This window comes from Canis lupus, chromosome 38, assembly GCF_003254725.2.
Source record: "Canis lupus dingo isolate Sandy chromosome 38, ASM325472v2, whole genome shotgun sequence".
Taxonomy (NCBI): domain Eukaryota; kingdom Metazoa; phylum Chordata; class Mammalia; order Carnivora; family Canidae; genus Canis; species Canis lupus.
In genome coordinates, this window is record NC_064280.1 from 4119024 (window position 1) to 4136701 (window position 17678).

The 17678-nt window shown below is 34.0% G+C and overlaps 1 long non-coding RNA gene across 1 annotated transcript in view; it reads right to left on the reverse strand.

Annotated features, from left to right (window-relative positions):
* The window catches only part of LOC112643182 (uncharacterized), a 36739-nt gene extending 21670 nt beyond the window's left edge, over nt 1-15069 (reverse strand). Inside the window, exon 1 of the long non-coding RNA XR_003125686.3 lies at nt 14718-15069. This is a non-coding gene — a long non-coding RNA (uncharacterized LOC112643182). The remainder of the gene's footprint in view (nt 1-14717) is intronic.
* Between the last annotated feature and the right edge of the window lie 2609 nt (nt 15070-17678).

Consider the following 17678-nt stretch of genomic DNA (forward strand, 5'->3'; position numbering starts at 1 on the left):
TTACAAACAAAAGTAAAGCTGAAGATACATTTGATGATTCCTATCCCTCCTTTTATTTTGCACCAATTAAGAAAGAACGATGGTTTCAGGTGTTCTAGTCAGATTGGAGTCATTTTCTGTTCAAAAAAAAGGATGCTGGAAAGGAACAAGCACAGGAAAGAGTTCCATGTGGAATAAGCATCTGCTTATTTGTCTTAAATCTTGAATTTTAAGATATCTTAGAATGTGTTAAAATTATTTTAGGACTTATCAAAATGAAGAACATTTTGTGATGAGGAAAGGAAGAGAATAATTTTTATAGTTGTTTTATAGTTATTAAGTGTTACTGTTTTATCAGTGATTTCTATCAGAAAATGATTACATTTGACAAAAACTTCCTAAATTTCAAGAGAAAGTTTTAATTGGCATTTATGTATCATATAATTATAATCAGTTTTAGAACTAGGGTTAATTATATTCATGTCAGTTAGGCTACAAAAATCAGTCTTAAATTTAAAAAACGCACTATAAGAGGTACATTGAGCCAGTCCAGTGCACCAGATTGAACATTTATGATATAGTATGCACTTTGCAAAATCTTACTGAATGAATAAAAATAGTATCTCTAGGCCTCAGGATTTCACATCCGAATATAACACCCCTCTCTTACCTTTGTACTGAAAATCAAATGAAAACCAAATATTAAGAGAGAAATATTCCAAATTCTTATTTTATCATCCATATCCTGTTTCCTTTTTATTTATGAAAACCTTATTAAATCCCAATCCAAGGAGATCTGTCTGGCATAGAAAACTGGAGAGAGGGTCTCTGCATGCTACAGGAAATAACTGGTGCTTAAAATAACTACTTTTTGAGTAAAACTGGGCCTGTAACTTCTCTATATGTGACCTGCTAATTCATCAACCCTGTTCCTATGGTCAAGATTCCATTTCTCAGGTTATTAGACCCAAGGTAGTAGGAGACAGAGCCTCTAAATAGCTGTGCCCACTGATAAGAATAAAATCATATTGGCCAGGCATTACACAGAGCTAAAATATTTTAAATTACAATAGATTCTGTGAAAAACTTTTGATCTTTTGACAAACTACCACTAGATCCGGGAATGTGGATCTACTGTCTGGTGATCAGACTGTAATGAGGAGACGTTCGATGCCCACCCTCCCTTCAAATATATTGTTAGGAATAAAGATTTCAATGTTTCATTTTTGCCCTTTTAAAAAAGATTTATTTCAGAGAGAGAGAGAGAGAAAGAGAGAGAACACAAGCACAGGAGGGAGGAGGAGAGGTAGTGCAAGCACAAGGGCAATAGGAGAGGAAGAGAGAAATTAAGCAGAATCCGTGCTGAGCTGGTGCCAACAAGGGGATGAATTGCACCAGCCTGAGATCATGACCTGAACAGGAACCAAGAGTTGGAGGCTTAATGAGCCGTGCCACCCAGGCCCCCAGTTTTTGCCTTTAATAAAAGGGTTAATACTTTTCATCATTATATTGTTCTATTAAGGTAATGTTTGACATTTTTGACATTTTAAGTAAATATCTTAAGAGCATGGTGTTTGTCATAGTATGTTGAACATGCATTACTTCAGTCTAAAAGTCCCCCTTAAACTTACTTCAGGATGCTCTACATTTCATGTTTGCACACTAAAAAGGGACTATAAAAACAGCATGCTGGATGGGACTCTGAACCTACCAGGAACACAAACAAAACAGGTATGTAGTGTTTATGAGCGCTCTCCATGCTCCGGGTAAAAGATTTACAACCCCACACTTAACCTTTACAACAGCCTGCATGATATGCTCAGGCCAAGATCTCATATTTACTGTTCTCAAAAAAAAAACAAAACAATAAAAACTAAAAGTTTGCTTTTGTTATAAATATTTGTAAATTAATTTGGTGGCAAATCATGCTTTGAACTGCAATACTAGTCTTTTTTCATCCAACCAAGTGAAAATATCCACTTGCTCCCCTGCAGAAATATTAATAGGTTTGTTTATGAGGTGTAACATAGCCTGCAGTCTATGTTTTGTATTACTTATCAAAAATTTTTTTTAAATGCATTAAAAATACATTTGGTTCCAAGGGTTTAGGGTCATGGAATTGTGAGAATATGCCTGTATTCCTCCCATGTCACTATCATTATGGTACATTTAAAGGGAAAGTATGATTATGGGCCAACATATCAATGTCTTATTCTATTTAAAAAATGTAGTAGAAACAATAATTATCATCAAAAGGAGCAGTAGCAGCAGTAAGAGTGGCAATTCTCACTTTAATGAAAACAAATGAGTTGGGATCTTTGGGATTGTCTCTTGATGAGCCAGAAGGTAATTCACCTCTTTTTTAATTTTATGGCAAAATAAATAAATAAATAAATAAATAAATAAATAAATAAATAATAAATAAATAGATTTTTCAAACTGGATGTGTATTCCTCTTCTGCTTCATCTCCTTTACTACTGAAGAGGACTAAATTTTCCCAACACTCACTCACGAGTCTGAGATAGCACAGAAAAGTCTAGTGGATAACTAAATCAGGTTTAGTTGGCTTTTCCTGGAGCATCTGGTTTACTTTTTCTAGCAGATGCTCTAAATTATATAACCAATCTTGATTTTTCATCAGGGAAACCTGGTTTTGAGGATGCGTAAAGGAAAATTTCTGTCCAAATACAGCATCTTTTGGCACATTTGGGGGAAAAAATGGAATAGGTTTTCACCTTATTTTCCTTATTATTTTCTACCTTTTAAAGGTTATGTATTTTTATGTTAATAGTCTGGGATTTTGCAAACTATCTTAACATTTTTTTTTTTTGGAACCAAGTAGGGTGTATTAAACAGCAGTTCATATGTAATTATAACAAAAACTTTTGTGCTATTCAAAAGGTTCATAAACATTGTCTTACTTCAGTGACTTCCCAAGGTTACATTTCTCCATGATTTACATTATCCTTTACTATTTAGTTAGTTTAGCTTATTTCCAACTCACTTATTAAAGATAATTATGTGATTAACATCATGGCAAGTAAAGTGTAGAATACATTTTGTATTCGGTGCATTGGGATTTAGCAAAATAGTGTAGAGGGTGTTGAAAGAGGGAAAGAGAAGAGTTTAATACGACCACTGCACATATTTTCAAAATGAATTTATACTCAGAAGCCATAGACATTAGATTAAAATATACAAAATCTCTGAGGGCACAGGCCTGTGTAGGGATGGAGACAGGGATCAGTGGGGCTAGAGGAATGGTCCCAACATGCTCAGGCACGAAGCTTGTCCAGCTAAGAACAATACTACCCTGTTCCTTTCACTGAGAGCTTTTGAATTAAAAGATGTTTGTATACATAAATCGCATCTTCTTTATCCATTCCACAGTTTGGCTATTGTGGACATTGCTGCTAGAAACATCGGGGTGCAGGTGTCCTGGAGTTTCATTGCAATAGAATATTACTCAGCCATTAGAAATGACAAATACCTGCCATTTGCTTCGATGTGGATGGAACTGCAGGGTATTATGCTGAGTGAAATAAGTCAATCGGAGAAGGACAAACATTATATGGTCTCATTCATTTGGGGAATATAAATAATAGTGAAAGGGAATAGAGGGGAAGGGAGAAGAAATGGGTAGGAAATATCAGAAAGGGAGACAGAACATGAGAGACTCCTAACTCTGGGAAACGAACTAGGGGTGGTGGAAGGGGAGGAGGGTGGGGGGTGGGGGTGACTGGGTGGCGGGCACTGAGGGGGGCACTTGAGGGGATGAGCACTGGGTGTTATTCTGTATGTTGGCAAATTGAAAAAAACAATAAAAAATAAATTTATTATTAAAAAAAGATGTTTGTAATTATTTATTTTTAAAGGACTTATAAACATTTGGCTTTAAATATAGCTGTGTTAGACAAATTCAATCCATGTCTTTATAGCTATGGTCAAGAAGTAAGCCCATTTCAAAACTTTGGATCAGTCATTATTTTACATGTTAAGGTATTTATTTGGTTTCCAAGAATTCCAGAAATCATGGATGCTTGTAAAACATTTCAAATACTGCATCCGTATAAAATAATCAAGTAAATAAAACATAAGATTATCTCTCTGTACTACATTTCTCTGGAAAATTTGTGTTTCTACCTAATGAAATTAGTTCCTATGTTCTTTCCTCTCCTTAGACTTGAAATAATTCAATCTTCTGGTCCTACTTTGAGATTTGCCTCACAATTCACTAAGAAAATTAATACAAGCAAGATTCCTAAAATGTATTATATTTGCAATCCTACACTACCTGCACCTCAACTCATATTTCCTTCTTTTAGAAGGAAAAATTGTATTTTCTGCTCTCATCAAAGGCTTGTCCAAATCCTCAATTTTTTTTCTCTAATTCCTACATCCCCTAGGCTTCAGAATTCATTCTGGAACTGATCACCCAAATCCTAAATTTCTCCTAATGCACTAGATCATTTCCATTAGCATAAAAACAAAAGGAATGTATCTGTTCATAAATCAAAACGAACAAAAAAAGGTAGATAAAAAAATCCTTGATTCCACCTCTGCTCATATTTATCACCCTATTTTTCTTTCCCTTCTACAGTGAACATTTTAGAAATTATATTCTATATAAATGGACTCTAGCTTCCTCACCACCAGATCTATAATCCATTCACTCCTAGAGAACTTCCACTTCTACATTCCACTGGAACTGCTCTGTTTTAGTCAAAGCAGAGGTCACATTAAATAGTTTCTAATCCCCGTATTTAACACAATTCCTTTCTTGAAACACAAACTTCTCTTGGTTCCAGAGACAGAATACTTATTTGCCTTTAAGACTTACTTTGTTGGCTTCTTTTTCTCTCCCTTTTCATGTAGTAATTCACAGAGCTTGATTCTGGGACCCTTCTACTTTGTTCTTGATATGTTACTCTGTTCAGCAAGCTCCTCTAGCTTCATAAACATTCAGTATCATCCATGTGATGAAAACTCTTAAATTCATCTGTATGGGACACACTGTACCCTGAGTTCTAGGCACAGGGATATGACATCGGGATCTTATGTTTAATATGCCCTCCAGATATAGTACTATAAACTTAGTAAGTCTTGTATTCTCCTTGTAACCTGCCTCCCATCAAGGTGTTCCTTCACAATCACCTCCATTTTAATAAATGTTACCATCTTCCTCTCTTATTAATCTCTGAGGCTCAGAAGCATCCTTAATTATTTTCATTATTTTAATACCCATATCTATTACATGAGGAAGTCTCATCACTTTCTCTCCAAAATAAAGCCGGATTTTACCATGTTCTGTCCATATCCAGTGGGCGTATTCTTGTCCAAGTAATAGTTGCCTCTACTTTGTTAGCTGTACTCCATGCTTCCACATGGGTTTCCATAGTATATTTCCCTTTAAATAGCCAATGTGATAATCCAAAATTATCCAAATTCAAATTAGGTCATAAAATTCTCTTGCTTAAAAATCCTCATTGACTTCTCATCACATCTGAAGAAAAATATACAGCCCTTTCCACAGTCGTCAAACCACAACCTATACTTAGCCCCCCTACTCAAATATATGCCTAGAATATTTTGTTCTCTTCCCCCAAATCCTCACACTCTGTTTCTCTGTTCTCCTTTAGGACTCAACTCAAAGTTCACCTGGGTACAGCCAGGACTACCGCAGAAAGTTCTAGTAAGGCTCACAGTGAAACAAGAAACAAAGTTAGATGTATATAACTATGCTAGCCATACAGTTTTTTCTTGGTCTTCAGAGGGATCTTTAAATGATTTGTCCTAAAACAACATGAAAGACAAGAAAGTCCACGGGCATCGGCACCTCAAATTTGGCAGAATCTTTCTCCACTTTGGTTCCTGCAGCACTGAATTTTTGGTCTGTCCCTGTTAGTGAAAGTAAACTCTACTGAATTCAAATCACCATTTTCTCTGACCCCTAAATTGGCATCAGTGTTGGACACCTCGCCTAGCCCACTCTATCTTACATGGAATAAGGTCTATGAGACAGAGAAGATGAGACCTGGCCATCTGAACACCCATGCTTACATTCTCCGCCCACCAACTTCCTAATTTTTCACATCAGTTTCATTTTCTTGATGACACTTATCACAATCTGAATATGGATCATGTATTCATTAGTTTGCTCATTTATCATCTATCTCTATCTCTACTCACACACAAGTTAGGTTCTGTTAAAACAGAGATTTCTATGTCTTGTTCCTTTTATATTCCTAGTTTGTAGACTGTAATAACTCACATAAAGTAGGTGTTCACTAAGCATGTTTTACTAAAGGAATAAATATAGCTGAATTCATTTTGCCTTCCAGAAGGCCTTCACTTAATTGTTATTCTTGGTTAACATATAAAAAAGATAAAATATTTAATGCTGTATAATGTGATAATTACTTATGCATCTTCCTTCCATTTTCTCTACCATGTTTACAATTTTATTCACCTGCATTCATTATACTGATTAATGTACTTGTAGTAAAATAGGTCTCTATGGATGAATAAATTTCATACCAGTTATCATAATTGAGAACTATAATTGGATCATAAAAATTATCATTTATGTGGAGAGATATATTTGGACAACATACCCTTAAACCAAAGTAATAAGAAGAAGATCAGAGAAGGAAATAAATGAAATAAATGTGTCATTTGCATATAACATGTATTATTTGCATAGAACAATGCCATGTCATTGGTGTAATTAAAAATAAAAAAGCATCTTTGATTATAACTCAGGAATTAGGCACATATCCATATTTTAATCTATTAATCAATGAAAATGGGGAAACATTTTTTAAACATTTATTAGGGAACTTTAATCAAAGCTGCAGAGATTTTTATCTGTTTGTGGCAGTGCCAGAGAAATAGAAAGTAATAATTTAAACCATGCTAATTAAACACCTTAGAGGTACATATATTATTTCACTTTTTCTTTTCCTTTTTTTCTTTTTTCTTTTTTTTTAATTTGAAAGACTAACTGATCTCAAGGCAACATATCCGGTAAACGACAGTCAGAATATGACCTCAGGCTCATCCTCTTGCTTCCCTGTTCCTTCCCACACATGGCCAATGGCCTGATATTCAAAGACCAGGGCATTTCACCTATATTTCAATATTGCATCCAGAGTTATAACAACTGCTTTGAGTTAAAATTGAACTATAACTTATGAATATTTTCCTAATGTTAAATTTGATCTCTCTTTTTAAAGCTCGGTTCTTATTTTGCTATTTCCTCTTTTTAAAAAAATGATATTTAGAATTTATTTCAGATCTTTAGAAGATGTTTCACAAAATAGTTTGTGAAGGTGGAACATGCTGTATCAGCAGGCATGATAGCATAGAAGATATTTTCAAATTTGTAAATAAATTACTATTACATCCTGATCAGTTATTCACCAGTAGTTTGGCACCACTAGCAACATATAGTTTTATAGGAATAATAACTTACAACTTAATGTGACATTCAATACCACATTCTGGAGTAGATTAATGTTACAGTCAGTAGGATATTCACTGGGAAACCATTTCTGTTATCTATCTGAGTTCTCTGCAACCTTCTGAAAATATAAAATATGATTATATCATGTGAGATGCAAATAAGGCTAGCCACTCAGTGGCATTGCACAAATAAAGTGATACACACTTCCTTTTAACTCATACTTAATATAGAAGTTTCTTTTTAAATTTTTTATATATTTTATTTTTAGAGAGACAGCACTAGTGTATGAACGGGGGTTAGGGGGACAGAGGGAGGTTGAGAGAGAGAATCTTAAGCAGGCTCCATGCCCAGTGCAGACCCAATGTAGGGCTCCAATCTCATTAACCTGAGATCATGACCTGAGCCTAAACCAGGAATCAGACATTCTAACGACTCAGCCACCCTGGGTGCCCCAGAACTTTTGTAGAGGTTTCTGAAGAAATTTCAGTAAGTTTCTAATGAACTATCTGCAAAACTTAAACCTGTGATAATTCCCATTTCCTTTTTTTTTTAAAGATTTTATTTATTTATTCATGAGAGACACACACAGAGAGAGAGAGAGAGAGAGAGAGAGAGAGGCAGAGACACAGGCAGAGGGAGAAGCAGGCTCCATGCAGGGAGCCGAACGTGGGACTCAATCCCAGGACTCCAGGACCACAGCCTGAGACAAAGGCAGATGCTCTATTGCTGAGCCACCCAGGGGTCCCAATATTCTCATTTTCTGAGATACAAAATAATTTAAAAGTACAGAAAAATTTAAGTTTTTTCAATTTTATTATCATGCAAAATTAATCTAAAGTAATAAAAATTATGTTGAAACATCAAAGATTTAATTCAAGAATATTTAATTCGAGAATCATGACTGTTCTACAAAATGACCCTGAGAAAAAATAAAAATAATTACATTTTAAATATATTTATTATGACTAAAAAGAATGATTAAGTATCATTCTTGTGACTCAAAGTTTTTTTTGAGTCCTATTTTGTTAGTTTGCTATACTACTTTTCTTCCTTTTTAAAAAGTTTATTATATTTAAATTCAGTTAATTAACATATAATATATCGTTAGTTTCAGAGTAGAGTTCAGTTATTCATCTGTTTCATATAACGCCCAGTGCTCATTATATCATGTGCCCTCCTTTACTATGTACTATTTTTATTTTCACTTTAGTGTTTATAGTTAGTGTACATAAAATATTTTGTTCTTACAGATTATGTTTCAACTACTTAATTTATAATATAACTAAATACTTTCCATGTGATTTCTTTCCATAAATAAATTTGATTCTCGGATTTCATTTCTAGGCTTCCCATGAGTAAACTTTTTATGCAACCCAAACTCAAGCATGTAAAATGTGTATCTATTGCAGAGAACAAATTGTATACATATATTTATCTTGTTTTAGAGGGATTCCAATGGTTTACTTATAAAACATAGAAATAAAAATTCTAATAAAGATCTTTCGTACTGAAGAATTTCTCAGTATTTTCGCTTTGACGAATTTTTCTCTTCAGGTCATAGAAATATCTAATTGTGGGTACATAGGTAAAAAACATTGCACTTAAAAACAAACAAACAAACAACAACAAAAAAAAACATTGCACTTGACCAATGGTAGAAATTAGACTCATTCTAATTTTTGCTATGCTTTGTGTTCAAAAGGTCTTATTTAATATCCACAAATATCAATTCTAGGTGCTCTTGAAGGTATTGATTTGCATGTTTGCTACTTTGTTATTGAATGTCTGCAGTAAATTACATGGCTATTATCACTTTTGTTGAAACATTTTGTGTGATTTAAATGTATTTTTTCTATACCACAAAAGTGTTATTAAAGATAAAACAACATATAAAAAGAAAATACTACATGTGAATGTCTTCTTAAATAAACATTTTACTTTAAAATGGTTTTAGATTTGCATAAAAGTTGTGAAGATATTAAAGAGTTCCTCTCTATTCCACACTCTGTTTTTCCATTGACATCTTATGTTTGTATGGTACATTCATCACCATTAATAAGTCAATATTGACACAGTATTATTCATTAAAGTCTATATTCAATTCAAATTTCCTTAGTTTTTATGTAGCATCATTTTTTCTGTTCCATGATTCTTCTCCAGAGACATTTCGTGTTGTAGTCTTTTATTCTTAGGCTCCTTAGGCCTCTCTGGTCTGTGACAGTTCCTCAGTCTTCTCTTGTTCTCTGAGACCTTGTCAGTTTGACGAGTACGTCAAGTATTTTCTATAATGTCCTTAATTAGAATTTGTCTGATATTTTTCTCATGACTACATGGTGGGGGGAGGGGCAGCTATATACCTTATTCTAAGTCATGAGTTTGGAACAAATCCACCTGTGCCGTTTCCCACCTGTGCCTGACAAATTGGGGAAATAGCATGATGGATAGAATGCTCTAAAACCTACCCAGTTTAGAAGTGCTTTAGCCTCAGCGTGAGACTTACATGGCTCAAACAGAACTTTCATGGGAGGACTGGGGAAAGGAAAACCAGTATCAATGTTGGGAAAAGCTTTTTACAACAGTAGCTGAGGTACATTGTTTCAAAGGCATTCATGTTTCAGCGTTTTAAAAGAGACTAAAACACTAGATCTTGGACCAATATTCAAAGATATGCCAAGGTACAAATATTGCAGAGTATGTTCTCCTGAGGGGGACTCACCAGTCTCGACATGATATATCTATGTAAGCAGAGGATGTGGTACAGTGAAAGATGGTTAAAGTAAGCAAGCATAGGAAGTGCAAGGGGCATTATGTATTGTGGACTCCTCAGCATTCTTATTTGTGCCAGTCTCTAGCCTGAACCTCCATGATTTGTGCAAGGAATCTTGGCTTTCGGGGAGCTCCCTGGAGAAAGCTCTCAGTAACTCTTTCAATAATCAAGCCCAAAAAAAAAAAAAAATAATCAAGCCCAACCATTAGAAAAACAAACAAATAAAACCCAACTAACCTTGCTGGTCACTATGGTAGGTAACAAACCTAGAGTAGCAGATACATTCCACTGCTCTTCTTTTGTTCAAGACCTTAAAACCAGGTATTCTGATGTTCCCAGAGACAAAGACCTTTTCCATTTCCAATGCAAATCAATTATATCTCCAAATATCAAAGTATAATGTTGCTAAAATGTTTTTCAAAATTTAAATGCACAGTAATAATTATATTATTATGGTTGCATGCCTAATAGGCAGATAGTGAGATTCTTCAGTATTTCACACAACTTGGAATACACAACAGTAAAAGTTCTTGAGAAAAAGAACAAAGTTTCCTTTGTGCAATGGCATATGAGCTTAGACTTGCTCTCCTTGACCTCTGCCACTTAGCTCAATGCCTGGTCTTCTACCAGAATCAATCACCTTCTGGTTAGCTATTCCTTTATTTACAGAATATGGACTGAATTTCTCAGCAGAAAAACTTATTATAGTTATATTGCAACTTTCAGAGAATCCCTATAGTATCTTATTTTGGATCTGCCTGAACGTAGAAAGGATTTCAAGAGGAAGATAATATGAAATCTTGTCTAGAAATCTTCAATCATCAACACAGCAGAAAATGTTACCTGCTAACAATATTTTAAATGTTAGAAATACTTTTGAATAATATATTTTTACAATATATTCAAGAGCATGTTCTTTCTTGTATTCTCCTGCTGATATGTTGCTTAAGCTTCCTGTTCATAAGCCAGTTCAGTGAAAATGAAGAGTGAAGCTGGTTATCTCTATCTCTGCTACTGGAACTAACAGAAATGGTATTTCTCTATGCTTTGCATTTGATGCTGGGTAATTTCAGAAAATTACCAAAGTTTTGTATGTGTACACCTGAGTGCATATGTATATGTATATGTATTGATATATGTGAATATATAGAAATATCTTCATTATGAGGTTAAGACTTTCAAAAGAATACTCACAAAAATTAATTTGTTTTATATTTTTATTAATATTGATAGTTAACATATCACTTTCATAGCATAACAGATCATAGTATATATACATATATATTTATGTTCTGTATCACAAACTTCAATTGATATCTTTTCAAAAGAACATTGCACATCTAAAAAAATACAGATACTATTTTGAAAAAATAAACTCTATCAAGTAATAGATACTCATAGCTAAGCCAGAAAATGCTGGAAATATAGTATCCATAAACATCTCAGGGCAGAATCCAATGGCAGCTATTATACAGAATTTTTTACTTAAGATATAGGAGTTGAAAAATACTTTTCAGTAAAAGATAAGTATTTTATGTTTTAGTTTTGTGTAATAACACTCACTGATATATCAGGAAAAATTTCAGGAGAGTTAACAATAACATGCTCACAAAATATGGTCATAAAATATATTAACACAGTCATAAACATGCAAGGAGAAAAACTAAAAAAGGGAGAAAAAGGAATAATCTCTACAAAATGCTAATGAAAAATATAGCCTAGGAAATATATTTCTTTAATAAAGCCCTTAGGTCCAAATGTTATTTTGTACTACTTCCATGAAGCCTTTAAAATTTTTTTATTTTACTCTTTTATTATGCTCATAACATCTAAATTTTTATAATATTGTATAAGCATGCTCTATCTAAGCAATGATTTGCCACACATAATAGCTCTCTTCTATAATGACCTAGTCCTCACACTGATGATCCTTTTTTTTTGGGGTGGGGGTTCCAATAACTCACTCAAGAACACTCATACTGACAAAAGATGAATGAAATCTGAGGAAAATAACAGGTGGAACATAGGAATTGAAAATTATATTTGTTTATTATTTTTTAGAGATTTTATTTATCTATTCATGAGAGACACAGAGAAAGAGAGGCAGAGACACAGGCAGAGGGAGAAGCAAGCTCCATGCAGGGAGCCTGGCGTGGGACTCGATCCCAGGTCTCCAGGATCATGCCCTGAGCTGAAGGCAGCGCTAAACTGCTGATCCGCCCGGGCTGCCTGAAAATGATATTTGTTATGGCTTATCTATGCAAGCAGTTGAAGGCTTCAATCTGAACTAAGGTAGTGTGCTTGGTATTACATGGAGGCTTTTGCTAAAACACATCTGAACAGATTAATTCTTCTATGAAGAACCTTGCAGCAGTTCAAAATGAAATATTCCTTAGACTGAGTGTTACAGAAGAGTAATATGATAATTTTGAAAATTAGATGCATTCAGGTTAGGATTGATTAAGACTTTAAAGTTAAAAACTCTTAAATGAAATAACTCAAATGCCCATTAAGTTACCAAGTAGCAGGTTAAAAATTGCTAACCAGATAATGTCCAAATATTTTTAGATGGTGCCAGAGCTATGACCTTGTAAAGCATAAATGTGTATACTGCAAAAAAAAAATCCTTAGTTTATTTATAATCTCCTGAGATGAACAAGTTTTTAATAGAACCAATTTATGCAATGTAATAAGTAAATGATAGTTGCAATAATGAGTTTGACAATTTTTGTATTTATTGTTTCTCAATTTTAATTAGAACTGTATGGTTTTTGAATTTCTAATTATAAAACAAAATGAAATGTGATTTGACTTTCAGTTGTAAGCCTTTTGGGGCCCTTTAAATCATCTTTATCTATGAAAAGAAAGTCGTGAGCAACAATAATATAAAACAAGCCCTCAATGTTATCAGTGGTGCAAGAGTCACTGAGTTAATCAAAAGCAATTAGCTTTTCTCTCAGAAGTGTGCTGTTAAGATACACTTAAATTGAAGCATTATGTTCTGCTAATATGAAACTCTTTACTCTCATTTAGTAATGATTTTCTTTGCATTTAAATCATGCCACCACTGTTTTTGCTGACCTTATCAGACATAAAATGAGATGGCCTCTTTGAGGTAATAAAGGGCCTGGTTTTGGCTAAATTCTCATACCACTGTAGTTTTTCCTCTTGCATCATAACTGGTCTTGTTTTACAAAGGGCTTTTTACTTGTATGATCATAATGTGTGATGTTTTTGCTTGAGACGGTCCTCTCAGCGACCCATGGGCTTACAGATTCAGAACTTTAGCAGGACCTTTGATCACAGCTCCCCATGAACTAAAATATTGAAATGTGGCTTGGATGATACTTTGAAAACTTTTTAGGTTGGTCAAAAATATATATATATATATAAAGAATGCTGGTCAACTGATAAATACGACATTGATTGAGTCCTTTTTGTTGCTATGGTTGTTGCCAACTGCAGGAACCAAATTCAGCTAATGGAAGGATACTTTGTACTCAATGTGGACAATAATGACTGGCAGGCAATGGGTGAAATCTACCTCAATCTCTAATTCTACATCATTAACAATTATTGAAGGGAAATCATAACAAAACAAACTTTTCTAAGCAGAAGAGACTTTTCAACCACATCAAACTACAATCATTTAAAGGGAGTTAGATAAAATTGGATGTCTTGTGCCATGTGTGAAGAGTTGGGTAAAAGTCCATTTGTTGGAGATACAACTAAATTAACATTCCCTTGCTAAATGATATATTTTAGGTATTAAATTAAACATTCTAGGTATTAATAAAATTCCTCTCACTGTATTGCAGTGACCCCAAATAATAAAGATGGCAGATACTTCTCTAATGTGTACTATGTGTTGGACACCTTATACATTAGTATATATGTTAACATATGTAATCATTAAAAATCTTAAGAGATAGTAACTATGATAATATCTGTTTTACAGATAGGGTAAATGAGAGCTCATGAAAAATAAGTAAACTGACAAAGGTCACACCACTAATGAGAGGCAGAATCAAGATTGTCATAATCAGGCTGGCTCCAGAGTCCATTTCCTTTACCATTATATTATACTGCCTCTCAGAATAAATTAAGAGCTGACACTGTTTCTTCAGGAAAGATTAGAATTTGAAGTTAAAAGAAAAATAAATATATCATATAAATTTGATATTTTATATCAAAGTTTTAGTAGTTCCTATAAAAAAGAGTAGTGTTTTGTTAGGAAGACAAAATTATACTCACTACATATCACTATTATCTACAGACATCTACACAACAGTCTAGTTAAACAAATCTGACTAAAGATGACTAGGGCTGTTATGTTTAAGGCATGTATTCAGGATATACAAAGCATAATTTGAAAAGTAATTCAGTTATATGTCAAATGTACAACACAACAGGGAATGATTTACAATTATTCTAAGTGAAGCACCATTCTAGTTTATACTGAGCAGGCATATGAAGTCCTATGGGAAAGATTTGGAGAACAGTACCTTTTTACGAGGTGTGCAGGAATAAGATGGAAGCAAGCTCTGGAATTGGCAAAGCCATTCAGTTGAGGTCACAGTAGTAGATTATGACAAGCTCGAATCTAGTCCTAAAGTGGCTGAAGTCATGAGAGTCATAAACAGCTTGGACAGAGCAGTTCTCAGAAAGAGGCCAGGAATATATAGGATGAAATGTAAGCAATGTTCCAGAATGTCTAAAGACTGCAACAGAGTCTCTCTATAGAATCAAGTTTTCAGACTAATTGTGTGCCAGCTCTTCTAAAGGTAAGGAAACTTCCTTGTCTATATACAGCTTTAATCACCTGGGCTGAACCTAGAGAATGCCCAGAGCAATGCATGGCCTATAACAACAAGCAAAGACTAAATTACAAAGTAAATTCTGGCAGCTTCCAGAGAAAGTCTGTCTTTCAACAGGCTCTGCTGAGTTGACCTGTAGCAATCCTTTTCTATTTACAAATAGTCACATCATAATATCTATAAAGACATAAGCTATACAGTACAATGACTTGAGACTTCTTGGTGGTACATTAGTTTGTCAGTCACTCAACTATGTTTTACATATACTTTAGATCAAGCCCTGGGGAAATAATAGTGACCAAGAAAGACAGGCCCCAGTGTACACAAGATTACCCATCAGTGTGTTGGTGTGAGGACAATATTATTGTTGACTTGTGGTAGTTAAGAACATAATATCTTAAGACTGACTCAACCTTGTTAAGACTTTTTACAAGGAAATCTGTCAGCAAATGTCAGTATGTATGTTATATGTCTGTATGTAAACTAAATATTACACATAAACAGGTAATTGCAGATTTCTGGTTAAACATGGTGAATTGAATACATGTGTTTATCTTCATACCTTCCTGCATTTTCAGAAAAATGAGAGTAATAAAATTGAGAAAATCTTAAATTAGTCAAAGAAATGGAGAGAAGGCAACAGAGGAAGAGAAAAACAACAAAAAAAAAGGTAAGATGAACAGTTATCACAACAGCAAAAGCTAAAACATAAGTCCTTAAAGATGGATAAATCAACAAAAAGCAGATTAATTTGTATTGTAGAAAACTGGAAAGATCAGGAATACCAGAAATTAAAAATGAAACTGAGAACTTGCTGAAACAGGTTTGCTTAAAGACATTTAGAGTCAGCTAGATCCTGCTTTTCCACCATTCCCTGTCCCCTAGATCTGCTACTCATCTCAATAAGGAGACAGAAGGTTAATCCTGGGCAAACATTGACAGAAGAATTCCAGGATCTTGAACACACTTGAGAGCAGGATTTATTGAAAACAGGGAAGAGTTACAGCCTCTGTCCTTTACACCAATCTCAGGACCCTGAGAGTCAGCCTTCTGCCTTGTATACTATGGTCTTTTGATGCCAAGACCTATGAGTGAGGCATCATTTATTGCAGGGGTTAACACTCCAGGTTTGATTCTTGGTGAATCACTTTATTTTCAAACCCAAGGATCGATATTCCTTGCACATAAATACAAAGCATCTAACCATCTTTTCACTACTATAAAATTTCTAATGAGAGCCAGAAATCACCAAATTTCTTAAGTAAAGTCTTCAATACAAAAGGGAAGACTAAAATAAGAGAACAGAAATCTAGAGAGAACAAAAATAAGGAAGAAAGCAGGACAATTACTGAAAATGAACTAAAATTATCCTTCAGAGACAAGAAAAAATATTACCTCCATAAATGGGGACATGATGTTGCAAAAGAAACAGTCAACGAATGTGATACTTCAGAAGTTTTTCAGAGTGAAAAAGCTGATCACATACTAGTGATTAGGAATTAGAACGACTTTGGACTTCTATGCAGCTACATTGAGTTGTAGAAGACAAAGAGAACTGCCTTCACGATCTGCAGGAAAAAAAAAAACTTGCCAATTTTGAATTTTATATCCAGTCTCTCCATGTGAGACAATGTAAATTATCAACACACTTAAGCTTTATCCATCCTTTCCCAGAAGCTCCTGGAAACTGAGATCCAAGCAATAGAACAAATCAAGAGGTATTCAACTCAAGAGAGTGCTGGAGGAATATCTAGGATGATGGTAGAGCAGATGGTAAAAAAGCAGAAGTCCTGGGGTATAGGTCTCTGCAAGCCATGTCACCAAGACAAAGGCAAACAAATGAAAAACTGAAAGACTACTTGAAGTGTGTGTTAACACTGTTCTGTATAGTTTTTGGTTTGGGAAGAAATAGCAATGAGTACATTAATAAATATTCAAATCTAAATAAGCAATGATTAATTCTGGGTAACAAATTATAATACAATAATGCAATTTTAGTGTAGAATTTATATCTGGCATTTTAATATAAAGAGTGACAAACTTGTGATATAACTATAGTAAGGAAATAAAGGAAGAAAATGCTTTTGTGAACATCTATGCTTGTGTAGGAGAGTGCAGTCTGTCTATATGTAAAACTTCTTGGTGGGAAGAGTTCTGTAAGTGTTCAAATGTCATCTTCCATAGAGGAAAGGCAATAGTGCTTCAAAATGAAAAGTCAAGAGAGAGCAGAATATAAGTAGTATTGAGTATTTATAGGTAGGTAAATAAAGAAATGGCTAAAATAATTAAGACGATTGCTTCTAGGAATGTTATGGGGCTATGGGATGGAGATTTCATTATAAATTTGGCAATATTATATGCATTTAAAAATCATGTGCTTTGATAAAAGCAATTTTTAAAAATAGCATAAAATATGTTGAAATGTGTTGGAAGAAAGAAACAGTAAGTCAAGTCATCACAAACTACTTATTAAGACTCCAATATACCCAAGTTTCATTTTCATAAATGTGATCATCCATTAGAAAAGTTAAATAAGTACTGGGGGAAAAAATAAAGGTAGGAAGTAAAATTTTGGCATGAATATTATTTTTTCAAAGAAAACTCCACTGTACTCATCAATGTTGGGTCAGTATTCATCATATACGCTCC